This window comes from Agelaius phoeniceus, chromosome 8, assembly GCF_051311805.1.
Source record: "Agelaius phoeniceus isolate bAgePho1 chromosome 8, bAgePho1.hap1, whole genome shotgun sequence".
In the NCBI taxonomy this organism is placed as follows: Eukaryota; Metazoa; Chordata; class Aves; order Passeriformes; family Icteridae; genus Agelaius; species Agelaius phoeniceus.
This window is the reverse complement of record NC_135272.1, coordinates 33472163-33491532: the sequence shown is the minus strand read 5'-3', so window position 1 is coordinate 33491532 and position 19370 is coordinate 33472163.

Genomic DNA, 19370 nt, shown 5'->3' with positions numbered 1-19370 from the left:
CAGCAGTTGCTTATATCACATGCATTTTGTTAAAAGACACTCTGGAGTATTATTCTGAAATCTAAAAGGACCACCCTGTGCTGAAATCGCAGGATATCACTGGACTGTGCAAACTGACTTGGGCTTGGAGAATTTATGAATGAAATTGCAGAGCGTGGCTGTCCATCCTGCAGTGTGCAGAGAAGGGACCCAACAACCAGGGAGGTCCCTCCCTGTCAGCATTGCACATTTACCTGCACACTGAGTTCATCCAGAGTCACCTCCAAGGGCTCGGCCGGTGCTGGGAAGGTGACAAATGACATAGCAGCAGACAACCTATTGCTGGCACATTATGACCACCACTCTGGCCTTGTGGCAATCTCTTTGGTCTGGTTTTAAAACCTTTGTGGCGTTGGAATCACTGATGTCACACCTGGGCAGAACCTGAACCCAGGAACTCCTCTTTTCTGTTCTGTTCTGCTTGTCTCTTTATTTGCTTGCAGGCCCCCAGCAAAACAAATCCCAGGGAGCAAATTTGGTATGGACAGATGTGAAAAAAAGAGACAACGTTAGAGAAGTTAATTTTGAAGAAAACCATAGTGCTTGGCTGACCAAGAACCCTCCCACAGGTCACAATACTCTGTGAGATAACAGAGATACTTTCTACTGTCTTCCAAAACGAGGCATTTCTGATCTCCAGGGTCCTGTGACTGGTGTGGCTTTTGTTCCCATGCAAATAAAGCCTTTAACCCTCTGCTTTAGCCTTGTTTTTGGACACGAGGCAGGTAAAAAACCAAAACAGTGATTACAAACTGTTCCCTGTTCTGGCCAGAGTAATGACTGCAGAAAACACAATCCCAAGTGCCAAGCAAAATGGTTAAGGTTAGCATTATTTGTCATTACAAGTGAAGAAAGAATGCTAGCAGCCAGAAGCTCTGTGCAGAGATGTGAAATCCGTATTTTTTTGCACTTTTTTTTTCTGTTTTGACAACTAGGAATAATATTTTTCAATTGCTAGATCAACCCAAAAGCTGTGGCAAAGCAGCCTTAAAAGGATTCAGAGCCTGCAAGAGCAGCAGAGAGGCAGGGATTTGTGAGCTGCTCCACACACCAACTCTGACCATTCCTGTGGATCCTGGGCCAGCTCCTGACCTCATTCAGACCCAGATAAATCCACAGCCATTTCAGTGGGGCTGTGGGGATGTGAGATCAGCGTTTGGCTGGTGGTGTTGGCTGAGCTGTGGCAGGTGGGCACTTGCCAAAGAGCTCAGTAATGGGTCGTGTAAACACCGGGATTGCTCACAACCATTATATAACCTGCTGCTTCAGAGAGGGATTTACAAAGGGCTCTGGTCTCCATGGCTCTCCTGCTCCACCCCTGTGCCATCACAGAGATCCTGTGTCAGGTCCACCCTTGCTGAGCACAGGTGGTGTTGTTTCTGGAATTCCACATGGACACTCCGTCTCCTTGCAGAAAGGGCAGTGCAATATTTATGTAACCATGCCCAGAATGAAGCAGGCCTGGGCTTAGCTCTGACTCTTTCCAGCTCCTCACCTCATGCCTACTCATCCCTCCTGGCCAGCGTGGAGCTGCAGGGCTTGGGAAGAGCAATCAGCTCTGGGGTCTATGAGGAATGGCTGAGGGAGCTGGGGGTGCTCAGCCTGGAGAAAAGGAGAGTCAGAGGTGACCTTATCAATCTCCACAGCTCCTGAAAGGTGCCTGAGCTCAGCTGGAGCTGGGCTCTTTCTCCTTCTGTCCCGACAGAATGAGAGGACACAGTCTCAAGCTACATCAAATGAAATATATGTGGGATATTAGGAAAAAATTTTTCACTGAAAGAGTGATAAAGTTTTGGAATGGCTGCCTGGGGAGGTGGTGGAGCCACCATCCCTGGATGTGTTTAAAAACAGACTGGATGTGGCACTGGGTGCCAGGGCTTAGTTGAGGTGCTGGGGCTGGGTTGGACTTGACCAAAATAAAAGATCTTTAAGGTCTCTTCCAACCCAGTCATTCTGTGATTCTGTGAATTCTGTGAGAGAGCTCAGCTCAGCTCAGCCTGAGAGAGCAAGGGAGAAAATGCCTCATGGAAAATAGAGACAAAATAATTGTTTAGGCCACTGGGCACACAGGTCAGCAGGAAGTGAATGCTGGGGTGTGGCCCCAACAGCCACCCTTGTTCATCCACTACATCAGCAAATTCCTAAATACCTAATCTTGCACACCTGCTCTCCCTCCCATCCAGATCCATCCTCACCACCACGCCAGACCCTACTCCAGTCTTCTCCCCTCCCAGTTCATGTCCCATTAAGTCATGGCTGGTGACAATAACTATAAAAATAGCCCAAATTAAGAAAAACAATATTCTGTTCTGAAAGAAAACTGTCCATAATCTGCAGTTTAGTCTGATTCCTTGCTCTTTTACATACTTTAAGAGACATGGCCATGTTGTAGCATACTAAAAGATTTATTTCTAATATGAAACACATATTTAGCATTGGTTTGGCAGTGGTAGGAAGGAAACCACAGGCAGCTGGCATGGATTAAGTGTTAGTTGCTTGATAAACCTGGAGTTATCAGAACTTCCAGCTTCCCCACTGAATCTGCTGCCATCCAGAGCTAAATATTTGAGAGGGGTGCTTTTGGATGAGCAGGGCTTTGTTCTTAACATCTTAGCTGCAGGGATACCAGCAAGAGCTATATGTTTGCACACATAAAATTTCTATTAAAAACAAGAGCTGCCTGTAGCTTCTCAAGCATTCTCTCTGTCAGCTCCCTGGGAACAGCTTCAGATGCATTAGCAGTACCCTTCTGGATCCTTCCAAATTATGAGTATTACAAACACAGTAGCTCACTGTTTCCTGGAATAGCTTCACTATCTGAAATTTCCACTGTTTCAAGTTAGAGAATTCTGAGTCTTTTTTCCTCTGAATGCCAGACCCTGTTTATTGACTAATATTCAGCTGTTCTCTAAGGGAAATGGAAAAAACTCAGGTTTATGATGCTGTCACCTGAATGACTGCAGTGCTTAACACAGTGCAAAATCTGAATTAGATATTCCAAATGACTAAATTCACTTCCAGTGACTCACTGGAAGTATTGGAGCTTTAAAATCTTCATTTGGTAGTAAAACACTGGCACCCAAGTGTTTCCACAAAGCTGACATGGGAGGCTTTTGAACATAGGCCAAACAAATTAATTTTGGAATTTGAAATAACATCCATAAGGATTTTTTTCCTATTTGTTCAGTTCTGGTCACTGTTTCTTACTGACATACCTTCTGACTTGAAGTAGAAGTGAAGACTCTTTAAAATGTCTCACAATTATTCATTTATGAAGTGTGGGACACAGCACTGAAAATTGAGGTTTTTGCCTTAAAAATGTCAGTGCAGGTGTCTTGACATTCTCCATTCTCTGCCATGTGTCCCAGGAGCAGGGGTTTGCTCTCCCTCCTCTCCATGGAGGACTGCTCCTTCAGCCTTGGAAACTCCAAGCATTCAAGTGTCAGGACACTCAATCCTTCTGCAACTCCCAAAGAAATTATTCCGTGTACAGACCAACCAAAACCAATAACCACTATATTCCCAATACTTGCCTTTTGCTATATATGGCTCACATGCTTTTAAGCATTTTCCTGTAACTTGCAGTTTCACAAATGTTTAATTCCAAGAGCACCACAGGATCCCTTGATTCCAGGAGACTTTAAGGGAAAAAAACTCCAGAAGCAGCAAGGAAATCCAAACCATTCCCAACAGCTCTGGGGTGTGTCCTTTACATTTCACAGCATCATCAGGGATTTATGTGCCTTTTTCCAATGAAGAGAAAAAGTAGATTTACTTTGGGCAAAGTCACCTCTGAGCCATTTGCCACAAAGCAAAGATGATTAAACAAAACCTTCTTAGGAGATGGTTCCTAACAGGGCACCCTGCTTGCTTGTCATAGGAGGAACATGCCAGAAAACACAGGCTTATGCTTAGCAAGTAATCTTGGATTTCACAGCTCTAAATGCAATTTTATGCCAGATTTTTGTCACCCAGCCTTCCATTAAAGCTCAGATATTAGCAGTGTCAGATGCCAGGTGACCTCCCACAACCTCTTGGGAAGTGACTGCCACTAAACAAACAGTTTGATTTCCTTGGCAGCCTTATAAGTGATTCCCACGGGGATGGGGCTGCTTTCAGTTCATCCACAGCAGCTCCAAACCACCAAAGCCAGTGAGGAATCATCCATACAGCACTAATTTTGTACAGGAGCCAATAAAAGGACCGTGAACTGAACACAGCTTAGCTATAAAGCCTCCTGCAGCCTGGCTTTTGTGGGTGGGTGTCTCAGGCTGGGGCTGTGTATTCCATTGCCATCTGTCAGAGGTGGGGCCGTTATCTTCTGTTCATCGGGCAGTTTCCTTTACCTCTTCACAACCAATCCTTCCTCTGGGAAATATCTTCTGTTAATTGAGTGTCCCTGCATGGCTGATAAAATTCCATCGTCCCATGGGGAGATGCTCCGCCCAGGGGAGGAGCCAAGCATTCCTACCTGGATCCAATCTGAGGTTTGGGACACCAGAGCAGCCTTTGCCCCCTGCATTCCCAGAGGAGCAGCTTTCTGCTGCCCTGCATTCCCAGAGGAGCAGCTTCTGCTGCCCTGCATTGCCAGAGGGAGCCCAGGCCCATCTCCAGCAGCCCTGGAGCTGCAGAGGAAAACTCCCCCCTTGTGCAGGATCCCTGCTCCAGCAGAGCCACAGCTGGCACTGCAGGAGGGCTGAGCCCCCATGGGATGGGGCTGTGCCCCCACCCTGACACACAGGGGGACAGGGACTGCTCTCACTCTGGCAGTGGTTTGTTTTCATTTTTGTACTATTGCATTTGTATTTTAAATTTTCCTAGTAAAGAACTGTCATTCCTACTCCCCATCTCTTTGCTTGAGAGCCCCTTAATTTCAAAATTATAATAATTCGGAGGGAGGGGGTTTGCATTTTCCATTTCAAGGAAGGCTCCTGCCTTGAAATGTCCTGAAATATCTTCCTTTCAAGGAAGACACCTGTCTTTTCAAACCAAGACAGTGGAGAAGATTTCACCCCCCCAGCTGCCAAGGTGAGGGGGGCAGCCCAGAGGAGCTCGGTCTGTGGGCACCCCTTTGTTCTTCAGGTGTGTTTCCAACAATGAAGTTCCTGCACCAATCCTCCTGCAAATATTTTGGCCTTTGGCTCACTTTCTCCACACACCCCCTTCAAGTGCCACTAAATTAGAAGTGAAAAATAGGACTTGGAGAGCACATTTAACGTAAGTAAAGAGATTAAGGGGTTTATCTGTCAACACTGAATTCCAGATGTTTTTAAATAAAAGAAAAAACAGGAGACTAAGAGAGATGTTAATTATGAGCTCTTTTCTTCCTTTTAAAATGTTTTAAAATATTGCTTAAAATACCTAGCTTTTTCTGTAGGTTTTGGAGAGGGTTTTAAAAAAAATATCAGCATACATTTCAGACTAAACTTCAGTGTCTGCACTGAAGCCTGGATATGTTTCTCCTGGTACATAAAATTAGAGTTTCTTTGCATAACCAGCATTCAAAGAAGAGTTATTTCATAGAAATTCCCGTGTATGACTTTACCAGTGCCAAAGCTCAGGCTCAGAAAAATATTGAATTCCACTGGTTTTCATCCTTGACTCTCAATTTCCTAGTCCACTAGGAAATCCCTAGTCCACTTCTAGGAGCAATGAAATCATGGACCGACAGCTGGACCTACAGCAAGCTCCTGTAACACAGTGCATAAGTTTTAAAAATTAATCTGGAAAAGGGATGGGACTAATTTAAACACAAGCAAATCCTAATAGTAGTTAAATTCAGATTTAAACCCATTACAAAAAAGGGGGGCCCACCTCTTCTGTTTTACCCATCTTCCACGTGGAGGACCTCTGATTTAATGTTCCTTGAGGCTGTACAAGTGGCTTCTGGGATTTACTTGATCAGTTTGTGCTGAATTCTTACTGCCGATTTCTCCAAGAGGAAATCTTTATTAATGTCCCATATCTAATACAGATTGTGCTCCTGTAGGCTTCATGTCCTCTGAAAGGCAGAACAGAAGACAGGACTGAGAGGTTACTTCACTGGGATTTCCTTGTGGAGATCCCTGTGTCAGGCACAGCAGATGGCACTTACCACCCTCCTCTTGGACATGAGTTCCATCAATTATCCGGATAAAAATGGTGGTGAAAGCTTGTGCCAGCTGAGCATTTCATAGCTGAAAGGATCTGGTGCTGCAGCACTGGGACAGATGGCTTTGGATAAAAGAACTCAAACCAGTGGGTTCTTCTAGCATGGTAATTCCACTGAGACTGGGTGTTCTGGGAGAGCAATCATTAATTCTGTGACAATACCAGGCAATTCTGAGCAGTTAATGACCTGATACAAAGGAGCTGAGAAGTTAATGTGTTTGGGGGTTTTTATTGTAATAATTAATTTTAACAGGAAAGAGCCCATTTTATTTCCTAACTCTAGATTTGGCTGCCAATCCCCAAATTTGGGGTGTGTAAAGAGAGATAAAATCTGATTCATTTTAACATTCTGCAGAGATTGTATGGAAGACAAAGACATAATCCCTGATCTATGTTCCCTATGAACACATGCCTTGAAAAATTTGGGGGTTTCCTACAGGATTTTAGGATGTTTTCTAGATTTCTACCCACACAAGTCAAGCCTGTTAGCCAGACCAGAACACTGAGAAAGCTGAACATTTCCAAATGCTGGGCCATGGGAGCCTGATGATGGAGGGCCTGAATCCTGCTCCTGATGCACAGTTCATTGGGTCAATGCTGCAGTGAACTTTCTTAAACCAGGCCAGTTTTACTGACTGTAGCCCCACAGATGGTTTATTTTATCCAAATTAGTGTTGTTTATTGGAAAAGGCCTCACCATCTCTCTTCCTACCAGAGAATTAACAACATTGCCTGAATTGGGGATATATTTCTTCATACATTTAATATAAACCCTGCTGGCTCTGCTACTTGTTCCAGAATCACAAATTCTTGGAAGACTAAACTGCATTCTGAATCCTTTCCTCTTACCTTTGGATCTCCTTCTTGGTCCCATATTATTTTCCACAAACCAAGTAACTCTACCCCTCTCCTTGGCCAGGGACAGTTTTTATTGAGTCTCTTTGTGAGCAGCAGCACAGACAAAGGTTTGATCAAAAAATCTGACCAGCAGGAGTGATGAGAGGTGGCTGCAGAGAGCCCCCAAACCACTGAGGGCACTTCCCTGGAAGTCCTAAGCAATTCATAGATATTTCAGAATTCAGTATTCACTCCCTCATAGAAGAGCTCCAATTATAGAAGACAACCAATGTCTCTTCTTACAGAGCAAACCTGCAACATCCTTCATATGTCCCTTAATGGAGTACCTTTAACTGGGCCAAAATCCAATTATTTTTTTACACAAAGCCAGCTGACATCTTGAGTTCATATGAGGCACACTGTGTTTTCTCTGGCATATCCCTGAGCCTGACTTCATTACTTTATATTTATGTGACAGCAAAAAAAAAAAAGCCTATGCCATATGGATGCATTGGGGCAGGAAAAAGCAACCAAACTCTGATGAAATCAATGGAGTTAACTGGAAAAAAGCACTGTGTATGAAGCTGTGGAGCACTCTAGGAAGATGAACTCACAGTGAAGACTCAGAGCTGTGCAAACTAAGCTGCTTTATGAGGAGCTTTGGATGGAGTACAAGCACCTCTCTGTGTGTTCTCATGCCTGATAAATCTGTAAGTGGATCTGCCTCTCACACATGTACAGCTGGAAGAACACTCAGTTTTTAAATCTTCACTTATTACAAAGCATGATGATCCTTCTTGCGATCCCTAAACACGTCCATATGCTACAGCAATTTCAAACTGAACTGAAGGAAGATGTTATTCTCCTCAAGAGCTCGAGCTAGAATGAGGAATGGGAGGATCTTTGTGTTTGAGAGTGATGCCTCAAGTCCAAGTCAAATCATTGTGTTGGCTCCTGCCCTTTTCAGCCAGATGCACTAAAACAAAACCAACCCCAAAACTGGAGCCGTGTCCCCTGGACAAAGAACATCCTGTGAGCTGGAGGCACAGCACATCTGGGGGCCTCATGTTGCTGCTGAGTAATGCATGACCTGGGGACACTGTCATTTTGTGCTTAACAAGTCTCCAGGGGGAAAGCTGACATTTGAAAGGGACCAAAAAGCTTCTTCATGTGATGCCAAGGCACCCTCTCCTGTTTCACTGGGAAGTGGGAGCATGTGAGCTGCACAGACATGAGCTCATGTAGCTGGGCTGATGCACAGCCTCCCAGCCCCAGTGCCAAAAACCTGTGCCAAGACACATGGCATCTCACAGCACCTCTCATTTTCTAGTTCTGTCCCACCCAGATCTCCATCAAGTTCTGCATTGAAATAGTAATCAAGGTGGAGGGACAATCAGAGATGCATCACAGTCACTGCTTGGGATTAGTTCATTAGTCTCACAAACTCGTGGTGAACTCAGATGAACTCATTAACTCATTTTTTAATTAGGAATTTCCCTATAAGCCATTCTTTGTAATCTACTCACCAAAGAGGTAACAGAGGTGTTTCTTGAACACTTCCAGGGATGATGACTCCATCACTTCCAGGGAAGCCTTTTCCAGTGCCTCACCACCCTTTCAGGGAAGAAATTAAATTACCTGAGGCTGAAAGCAGAGGAAACCTGTCCCCTCAATACCTAAGGGTGTGGGATGATCCATTAACACCAGAATTCCTCCACATCTTCCTTAAAACTATCTTGTGTATCTTTGGGAATGTTCTAGATCATTGAAACCCTTCTTTCCAGCTCTGCACAGTGGATGATGTCCAAGCAGATGTTTAGACCTGGATTTTGTCAAAACTGCTCTCAGTTTATGGCATCCACAGACAGTGACCTAATTACTACCAGAGCCCTTCAAGAAGGCAGCCTTGGCTGCTTGCATGCAGAACTGAAAAACTTTCCAGAGTAGAGGAATCATCCCCAAGACCAGCTAAAGTTGTTTTCTGTCCCTGCCACTTCCAGATGAAGCACTGCTAAGAAGAGGTTTCACTTTTTAAAAGGAAGCATGTTCTCAACATGGTTTTTATAAATGAAACCACATCACTCCTTCTAAAGACGACAAAGGAACTTGCATGCATGATTGATGAAATATCCAAACACTCTTACAGGGGAAAATGTAACAAACACCCGGGCAGATCATAAGCAACACGTCCCAGAACAAGGCCTGACAAACAACACACAGCAGTAATTCACATTTAGAACCTGACGCTGAATATTTACTTAATACATGTTTATTTTAATTGGAAATAAAGGAAAGTTGGTGATGAGTCTTTAGGTACTGGTACAGACATTTTCAAGTGTCACACAGGCTGTGGCAGGCTAATTATTATTTGGTGTGAAGCATGAGAGCTCCCTGGATGTGACTGTGGAGGAGGAGAGCCCTTGCTTTGGTTACAAAACTCATTTTGAGGAGACAATCAGCTTTCAGCAGTGCTGTGCAGACTCCCTGTGGCTCACTGGCCTGTGTGTCACAGTCAAAGCTGTGAGGTGGTTTGCTCCATGAGAGGGTGGGAGGCTGCCAACCTTAAAAAAAATAATTTTTGTTATTTGCAAATGCAAAAAATTGCTTTAGGCTTGCTGGACATGCCAAAACCTTGATCAAAATCATGTCCCTTTCATGGGGACAAAAACATATGTTCACATTATCCCAAAAAGAAACAAGGGGGCATGGGGGAGAAAGGGGAGGGAATCTTTTTATCTGGGTTTAGCATGAAAATACCATGCATGGCTGCCAGTTGTTTATCGGCTTTTTCAGATCAACAATATGTTCTTCCTTAAGGCCTTTCATTGAAGAGTTTTCTGTTAGTCTAACTTGCATTAAATAACCAAAACCAAATGGGGAACAGTCTCAGGCTCTGCACTTGTCACATGACACTGCTGTTTAAAGAGCTTTTTTGGTCACCAACTCACAGCAAGAGTATTTTGGAGAATCTAATTCATAAATTCTCACTGGTTTTGCTTTGAGATCCTTCCCATGTGATTCCATTTTTCTTCTTTTCCTGTGCCAGAGGAAGGAGAACAATTTTTGCTCGGGTCAGTCATCTCCCCTTCTCCACTGGGTAGTTCTGCTGCTGGGCCCCTCTTCAGTCCCTTCTTTACATTGTGTGCCCAAAAAAGTGAATAAAAACTCAAAAAAACAACCATAATGGGGAATTTCACTTCATGCCAAGAAAATCTGAGATCTTGAGAGAAGAAGCACCAGGGAGAGAGAGAGAGATCAGGGAGAGAGGTCAGGGACTGGACTCAGGAAAACAGCTAAGCAAAGGAAAACAGTGTGTCCTTATCTTCTGAAAAACACACCTATCCTTCAGCTTCAGAAGATCTTCTGTGAACAAATACCATGAAGGGAAAGACAGTGGTTTGCACAGGGAGAAGAGTGAATCAAAACAGGGTTTTAACAACTCTCTCCTCTGTTCCAGTGAAGGCAGAAAACAGCAAATACAAACCCCCAGGATGTGTCCCAGTCAGGGGAGGGCAGGAAGGCACACAGGATATCTGCCAGCTGGTGGGACTGTGATCACAGGGACTCTGTCGATCATTAAGGCAAAGTATCAGGTGTTCCTTCCTGCCCAGGTGAGCTCTCACACTGCTTTGTGGCAGGTCTTTCCAGATGGATGAGCCCTAAATGGCCACAGGCACAGGAAGCCATGCATGCTGTTAACCTGATGCTGAGATGGGGCAGGATAAGGCTGTGAAGGGCTGGCATTTGGAGCGACAACAGCAATCAGGACACTAAAAAAGGAGAAAGCCATCAGTCATCTCTGTTTCCCTCACCTTCCAGGTGGTCCCGAGCTTTAGGCATCTTTATAATGTAGGGGTCACTGGAATGTGCTCTTTGATACTCTCCATCCTTCTGGCAGGGGCTGCACCTGATAAGAGCCACAGATAAGGGGGGCAAAGAGCCTCCAGTTCCTGCCAACACCTGCTCTGCACAGGGAGGAGTCACAGCTCCAGGCAGGGCTGGCTCTGGGCACTGTCAGCACCTGCAGGGCTGAGCCCTGGCCCTCTGCTCTCACCTACAGAAGTTTTATGTCCTGTGACCACTTCCAGGGTGCTGAGCTTTGCTGGATGGGGACATTTATTCACCAAACTTACCCCAGTCTGTGGGGATATTTATTCACCAAACTCCTGTCTGTGGCTCCTCTCCTTTGCTCCCTTCTGACCAGCCAGCAGTCCAGCAGCCCAGCAACATTACACATCTTAAATTATTCTAGATCATTTATGTGAGGTTTGAAACTGTCCATAACCCTCCTCAGGTATTTTGCCAAAACGGTTAATTGAGAAAAAGGTTATCTGCAATACCTCCTGACAAAAATGACTGGAAATTGACAGTGTTCAATTAATCTGAAAGAAACAAACCACACTGAATTACAGCAAGTGAGGAAGTTAGTTCATGTTTTGAGCTCCTTTCATATTTATTACCAGAGTTGTGGCTTTTTTGTCCTTACAGCTGTCTGTCAGCAGTGCTCCAACAGAGGGCTCTCCCTTGAATTTCCATTGAATATTTTCTTTCTTGAGAGAATTTGAAATACATTACTTAAAAATAAATAGCCAAATAAATATTTAGAGTCAGTGCAATTGAAATGAGCTCACATAAAGCAAGGATGATGAAGAAACTTGTGTTTTAAAAAGGAAGATTTACCACGTGTCATAGAAAACAGGTGGAAGCCAAAGGACCTGCAGTTCTTACTCTGCATTTCTCACTCTCCCTGCCTTCCCCAGTGTTTCTATGCCCAAGTACCTGCTAGCAGAGTGAAGAGCTTTTCTTTTTTGAGCCTTCCTCAGCTTTGGACTTGGCTCTCAGTCTGCTGGTGAGAATATGAGCATCATAACTCCTACTTAGGACAGAAATTGTACCGAGTGAAACTATGGGACAGTTAAATATATTTAAAGGCATCACACCCAGTTATTTCTCTATCATTTCATCAGACACCAGCAAGGAGGGGAAGTGTAAATCATCTCCATAAGGAGCAGGATGGATGGACACTTCATAACTCTGATTTCCAGCTGAAGTCACAACAGAAAAGAGTCACAGTTACTAACATGATGTTTTCCTGCAGAGCAATAATCCAGCTTCTTTAGTATCAGGTGTAGAGACAGTTTTCAGTTCTCATCAAGGGAACTGAGGGAAGGATAGAATAAAAGGATATTTGCCCTCTGTCCCTGTACAAGGCCATAAAAAGAAGTTTCAGAGGAGGGTGAGCAATGAAGCTGTTGAACAACATCAACAAAGCAATTTAGCAACATTTCTTACCCTAGAAGCAGCCTGAAATGCTCCATAGAAATTATCATCTCCTCAGTTCATGGGGGATGGACAGCATGAGGACAGGGATTAGAGGCCCTTTCAGGCCTCCTGTCTGTGGCTCCTCTCCTTTGCTCCCCGAGCACCGGAGTGCACTGAGGCACCGGCTCCCAGCCTGCAGAGAGGGGTGGTGAGCAGCACTGGGGAACTCCACATCCCCTCCCAGAGATGCTGCTCTCTCACTCCAGGCACTCACTGCTCTGCTGGGCAACTGATGGAACCCCACAGAAATGCTGGATGGTGGCTGACATTGTGGCCTTCATTCCTGCAGCACTTCTGGGCAGATCATCAACCTTATCTTTGAGCTTCCTGCCTCAAGTCACAGCCCTACTGTTGTTTCAAACATGGTTCTGTATTTAATTTAATTTCCTTGTTTTTGTTTAGCTTTGATAAAGGAAAGGAAATCTTTTCTAAACGGCTCAAAACAAGAGCATTGACTCAAGAGCAAGTTCAATGAGCTATCAGGGGCAACAGGATACTAATGGCTAATGCAAAAGGCTGAGAAAGAGTCATGGGAACAAAAGCCACTGGAGGGAGAACAAATTGTCCTTTAAATCCATGAAGAGGAAGTGGGATGTGGAGAAAAGTTCTGAGTTGAAAAGCCACTGCAGGAGGGGCTGGGACAGAGCTGGAGCAAGGAGCCAGGGTGAGCTGAGAGGGAAATCACAATGCAATGAGCTGAGGGAAATCACAATGCAATGAGCTGAGCTTTTTGTGCAGGTATGAAAATGTTTGTATCTGTACATAATATATACACATGTGATAAATACATAAATACACCTGATAAGGGGGTTTTTTGTTGGGTTTGTTTTTTTTTTTTTTGGGGGGGGGGATTTGCCAGGCAAGAGTACTGGAAGATTTATCTACACAATCACAGCACATCAAGGAATTTAACCCAAAGTATTTCTGGAGTTGGGAAAAGTCTGCATTATCTCCCCCAAGATGTAGTCACACATATTCTCAGGACACCAAACAATCCCTTAATGTTGGTTTGATTGCACATCAATGTAGAATAAAAAGGCTTGAGAAACTGAGAATATGAAGGGGTCAGTCCTAGCAATCTGGGTCAGCATCTAGAGTTTGAACGTGGCAGAGAATTGTGAATACCTTCAGAGCTGACAAACAGCCACATGACAGAGCCTCATCCACAAGTGTTTCCAGGAGCTTCAGAGAACTTTGGCTCACATCCCAGAATCCCTGCAATTTTCAGGCTAGCTGAGGACAGAAGTGCTCCTACAAGTGAACTGCATAAAGAGTAAGTCCAAGTCATAAAAATATTGTGCTAGCAGTTGAGAAGGTTAGAATACAAATGCAAGTGGAGAAACAGATTAAGGTCAAACAGTCATATCAGAATTACCCCAGTGTGGTGCATTTACAGCTCCTTATCTCCAGCTGAGACAATTTTTTATGTAAGAATTCACATGAAAACCAAAGCTGCAGCCATCAGAACCCTTCTAATAATCACCAACCACACTTCCAGCCAGATTGCTTCCTTCCACAGTTCTTGGTTCAATAGTTCTAACTCTCTTAGATCTTCCCAAGCAGATTTGCCCTCATTTTCTCACTTCCACTGATGTCTAATATTTGGGTCAGGTCTCCCTTCTGACCTACTCCATGCAAAATTCCCATTGCACTTTAACTGCATCATGTCTGCCATTATAGAAACCCTGTTATGACATCCAGCTTTTAATGCAGTGCTAGTTACTCATTTACTAGCTCTACAGGCCCAAAAATTCCCTGGCTCTTTCCATGGTTTGCTAAGACTCTCAAGGGCATTATTTTTTTCTCCATTAGGGCATTTTTTTTCTCCATTGTTACTAATTCACATTAAAGGCCCTTGGTCATGCCCAGTCATGCTGTCCCTTTGATCAGCACCCAGGTCAAATACCATGGGAACAGCCTTTCAAGAGATGCTTGGCTGTTCTGTCTTCCATCATCTCTGCCAGCACACTGGCCAGGGATTTCATTACCTTTACTACAATGGTTCTTTACAGACCCATTTATAAGCTCATCTTTATTAAATCTTCCCCACACATTTTTCCCTACATTCTCCAAGAACCCATCCCAGGGCTTTGTTCAAGTTATTTAGTGGCCATTCTTCCATCTAAGTAGAGATCCAGCAGCTTGAAGCTCTGCAGCTTGGTCTCTCTCACTCTTTTGGACCTAAATGTTACCTGCAGCAAAAATAACATCATTATCACTCCTAACAAGCCTCTGTTTCCTCTGAGGTGTTCAAACCCTTTAACATCAACATAACCTAGAATATTTACTGACTCCCAGAAAAGCATTCCCAAGATGATCCTAAGCTAAAAACTGGGCTTTATTTCCTTCACATTTAAGCACTGTTTGGAGTTTGGTTTTTTATTTGCAGTACCTTCTGGTCTACAATTCTCTTCTGAGCTGTATTTCTTCTCTCTCATGACAGTTAACTCACCACAATGGTCAAAAAGGAAATGTAAACCATTCAAATTCACACCATTCTGAGAATTTCACAATGAGTGTATTAATCCCACCCAGTCATATGAAAAGTTATAGAAATGATACTTAAGCATCTCTCTGACTTAACCCTCCACTGAGGTCAAACAGAGCAGAATGTGCAATGTTTGCCATTACAATCAATTCATATTTGCACCTTTCTAATTTGTTTTTCAAGCTGTGCCAGACCCTTTTTCTGCTGGAAGTCAATTTGTGACAAATACACAATATTTCTTGTACCTCCCTAAAAGCTAGAGATCAAACATACATGCAGATTTTAAAAAAAAATTAAAAAGAATATATATATATATATATATAATGATCACATTTCTGTCCTCTCCTGAGCTCTTAATGGATGAAGTCTCTCCTCTCTGTGAACAAAAAAAAGGGTTTTTTATAAAGCAGTTTGGACATATTAGGCTGTACAAAGAAGGGAAAATACTGCAACATTTCTTCCATTCTGGTTTCTCTCTTCTAGAGAATTGGGCATATTCACTTGGAAGTTATTCAAGCTTCCAAACCAAATCAGTTTCAAAAGCCTTTGAGTCTGTGTAGGCCCTCCTGTTTTCAATAATGCAGCAGGAACACTATCAGCCCCTGGTGCTTTATTGGTCCTGAGAATTGTAATTGTCTCTCAAAGCTCCTCAAAATGTGGTATTTCTACAAAACAGCTGAGCTCTCTGGATTACAGCCAGTGTCTCTTTTTTCCACCTCACTATTACAGAGATCACAGTATTTTCTCCATTTCTTTAAAGTTACACTGTAATTTCCACTTTCATCCTCAGTCATGCTCACTCATTTCTCCACACATGGATATTCTTGTAAAGTGCATTCACATTATTAATCCCTCTCTTCTCCCCTGTCATCTCTATTGTGTTTTATTATCTGATGTGTCATTGAACTCATCCTCCACTTGTAATTCTCAGCATAAGGTGCCTCATTCTGAGACAAACAATTTTCACTGCAACAGCCCTCTCAGCCTCTTTACACAAAGTTTCAGCTGCAAGTTTCCTTTCTATGTTTCAAAAAAAAAAAATCTCTCATTCACTATCAACAGGTTTCTAAAACCTCAAACCTGATCTCAGGTAAGATCAGCAACATCTGGAGTTTCTGGATATGTCAATTATTTTGTCTTGAATTTTGTGGTATTGTTTGCTTCTTTGAGGTCATACACTCAGCAACAGCCTCAAGCCTCTTTGGATATAACCTGTCCTTTGAGTAAATAAAAGTATCAGGCTCACTGACATCAGCTCCATTTAATCTTACAAATGTTCTACTGCTCTTCACACCTGTTAGACATTGCAGAACAAACTCATCTCTAGTATTTAACAACATTAGAAGAACACCCAGAATTCTTTCAAATTCTACATGGGATGCAGTTTTAATTTCATCAGAAGGCAATTATTTCTAATGTAACTTCATACAAATCATCATGAGCAAAGCAAACTGTGTGTTATCCTTCCATTCTGGGAAAAAAAAAATAAAGAGATATTCACTGATAGCTTCAAACCCAAGAACTTCTGAATCCTGTCCCTCATAACAAAAACTTTACCCATTTCATGCCTTTGAGTCTTTACAATTTGGTATATTTCTGAAGAGAATTTTGTACTCTGGCTTTTTGCAATGACAGGGTGCTGTAGAGGTCCAGTCCTTGGTCTTAACACTTCTTTCCTGTATTATAAAAATAAGTTGGAAATACTAATTTTTAAAACAATCAAGGCAACGTGGGAGACTTACTAATTTCATATAATTTGGAAGCTTTCTGGCCACATCAGTTCAAAAGTTTCATGCTTCCAAATCCCTGTTCCAAATCTCTGAGGTCCTCTATCCATAGAACTGACTTGCCGGGCATTTGTTTGTTTGAAGGTTTTTTCCAGTGTTTAACTGAACTTTATTTGTCCATTTTCCTACAAAGTATCTGACAGAAGAAACACTTCCAGCCCCATCTCTCCTACCAACAGTGTTCTTGCAGTCACAGGAGCACCTTCCAGACCATCCCAGATATTCAATGCATCTTTAAGGATTTTGGTGCCAAGTGGTTGTGAAAGCCAACCTGGATACAGTCTGGGATTCAAAGTGTTTGAGCCAAGGTTCACAGGATCTTTGAACTGAAATAGTCTGGAGCAACCAAGTGACAACCTTGATCCAAAGGTATTTTCACATCATTCTCCTTGGATGCCAGAAACAAACCAAGATTCCTTTATTCTCCCTTAGTGGAAAAGGCACAGGTCTACATCATGAGTATCCCACAAGGAAGAGAGGGGATGTTTCAGAACACTTTATACATTTACATATTGTATACATTTATATATTATAGATATATATATATAGGTTTAGAGACACCACTACAATGAACAACCAGTGCTCAGCTGAATGCAGGCAGATCAGTTCATTTCAGTATCATAATAGATCCTTTAACATTCATTGCTGAAGTAGCTGTTTCTGTTTCACAGGACAAATTCCTACAGTTTCAGAGACAGGAGTTTAATCCTGGCATGGAGAAGTTCAAAACATTAGTTTTCAACCTGTCCATTTTCTTAATACGATCGTGTTTTGACCAATGAAAAACATATGAAATCCTACAGTTTATTTCCTTTTCTTTATAGGATTATTATTTTTTTGCTGTCCTGGTGCTTCAAATGAGACAACTTCTGTGAACCTTGTTTGGAAAGAGACGCCATGTGCTTACACATCCCAGGAGTCCAAATTGTTCTGATGCTACACTTAATGTTCTTCATTAAAAACAGCTGAACACAAATGTAAGGGATTAACATCTTTGTTCCTTAATTATTTGATCAATATCTATGTATAGCTGAGATTATTTAAGTGGGGAAAAGTCAATAACTTTTTTTAATTATAAAAATGCTTTTAGGACTTAATCCATGTAAGCAGAGAGGCTCACATACTAGTTTGAATAACTTCTGTTTATAGTTGGTGGCACCTCTTATTTCCTGGGTTTTGGGAAAGCAGCACTTACTGCAAGAGGGCAGTGCACTCAAAATGTTCAAAACATTTTAAAAATACAGCTCTCTGAGCTCCTCAAGCTGAGGAAAAGCTCAAGAACAGGGATTTTCAATTGTGCATTTCACCTAAAAAAGACCGGGCAAGACCCCTTGAATACTTCCTCTCTTTTCATCAAGATATGAAGCAGGATTATTATCTGACCTATTTGTACAAAAACAATAGAAAGGGAGCAATTAATTCCCTGCTCTCCTCCAGGAAGGCAGCCTGGGATCCCAGCAGAGCCAAGGGGTAACTCACAGGGTGACCTCATCGGCTGAGCTGTGCTGACACTTTCCCTGCCAGGAGCAATCCTCTGCAAAGGCACTTCCTGCACAGATAAGGGTAGAGAAGGGTAGAGAAGCCCACTGAGGATGTTGTTATTCCAAAGACTCGCTGGTGAAACACATGGATGCTGAACAAGTCCTGGAGAGCAGCTCAAGAGCAGGAGGCAGCTGCAGAGAGAGCGCTTCAGGATCGGCACCTCGAGCTTTTGTCCTGAGCCCATGCAACAAATTCACATTTTCTCTCTTCTCAGGGGATTTTTTCCCTGACATACCCATTTCTCTGGAATGTGATGAGAGCTTCTGTGAATAGTCTTGGACAAGATAGACAATGAAATAATGATGAAATAATTATTGAGTTTATCGTGTAGGCACAATCTTTCATATATATTTTTAAGGGTGACAGAGCAAGACTGTATAGTGCAAAGTTGACTTATATATTCTTAGGGGTGCCAGAGAAAGACTGTATAGTGAAAAGTTGACTTATGAAAGTGTAATTCAACAGGTCTGTATTCACAGTTATGATCAATGTTAAGCCCTTGACAAAGACAGAACTGAAATTCTGTGGATGCTTTGTGCCTACAACCAGTAGTTTTCTTTAAAAGTTGGTTTTGTTCAGAAGAGTAGTCAGGAGCAAAAGGGAGGCTGAGAAAAGTTGCAGTAACTGCTTGAATAGAGAAGTGTTTTCTCTTCTAGAAAGATCCTAAACAACATTTTCATAAAGAATTGTAGTGTCTATTAAGAGGACTTTAGACAGCAATTACAATGCCTATGCAATTACAATACCTATGCAATTACAATGCCTATGCAATTTCCAATTACAAATGCCTGTAGAGGTTCACTATCTGCCTAGATTTGAGGGATTCTGGGACACTTCTTGCTCTTCTCAAGTTTTCATCCCCAAGCTTGCTAAGGATGGCTTTGTCCTACCCAAAGCCCTTTCTCTGTTCAGCCATCCAGCCTCCATTTGCTTCTGCAAGCATCATTTTCCTATTAGAAATGATGTTTTTATTTCTCTCCTATCACGCTGAGCAGTGGGGGATATTCCTCCTCCAGCAGCTGGAGTGCAAGGCCTCTTGCCCTGTGGGGATTTGGCAAACCAGTTGCAAACCAGTGGAGCAGGGAGTGAGATCTGCAGAGAGGATGTCTTGACTGTAATAGCACACAGATCGCTCCATTCCTGCAGAACTAAAACCAGGCCACTGTTTTGCTTTTTAACAGACAATAGGTCTCTTTCTCCCCCTC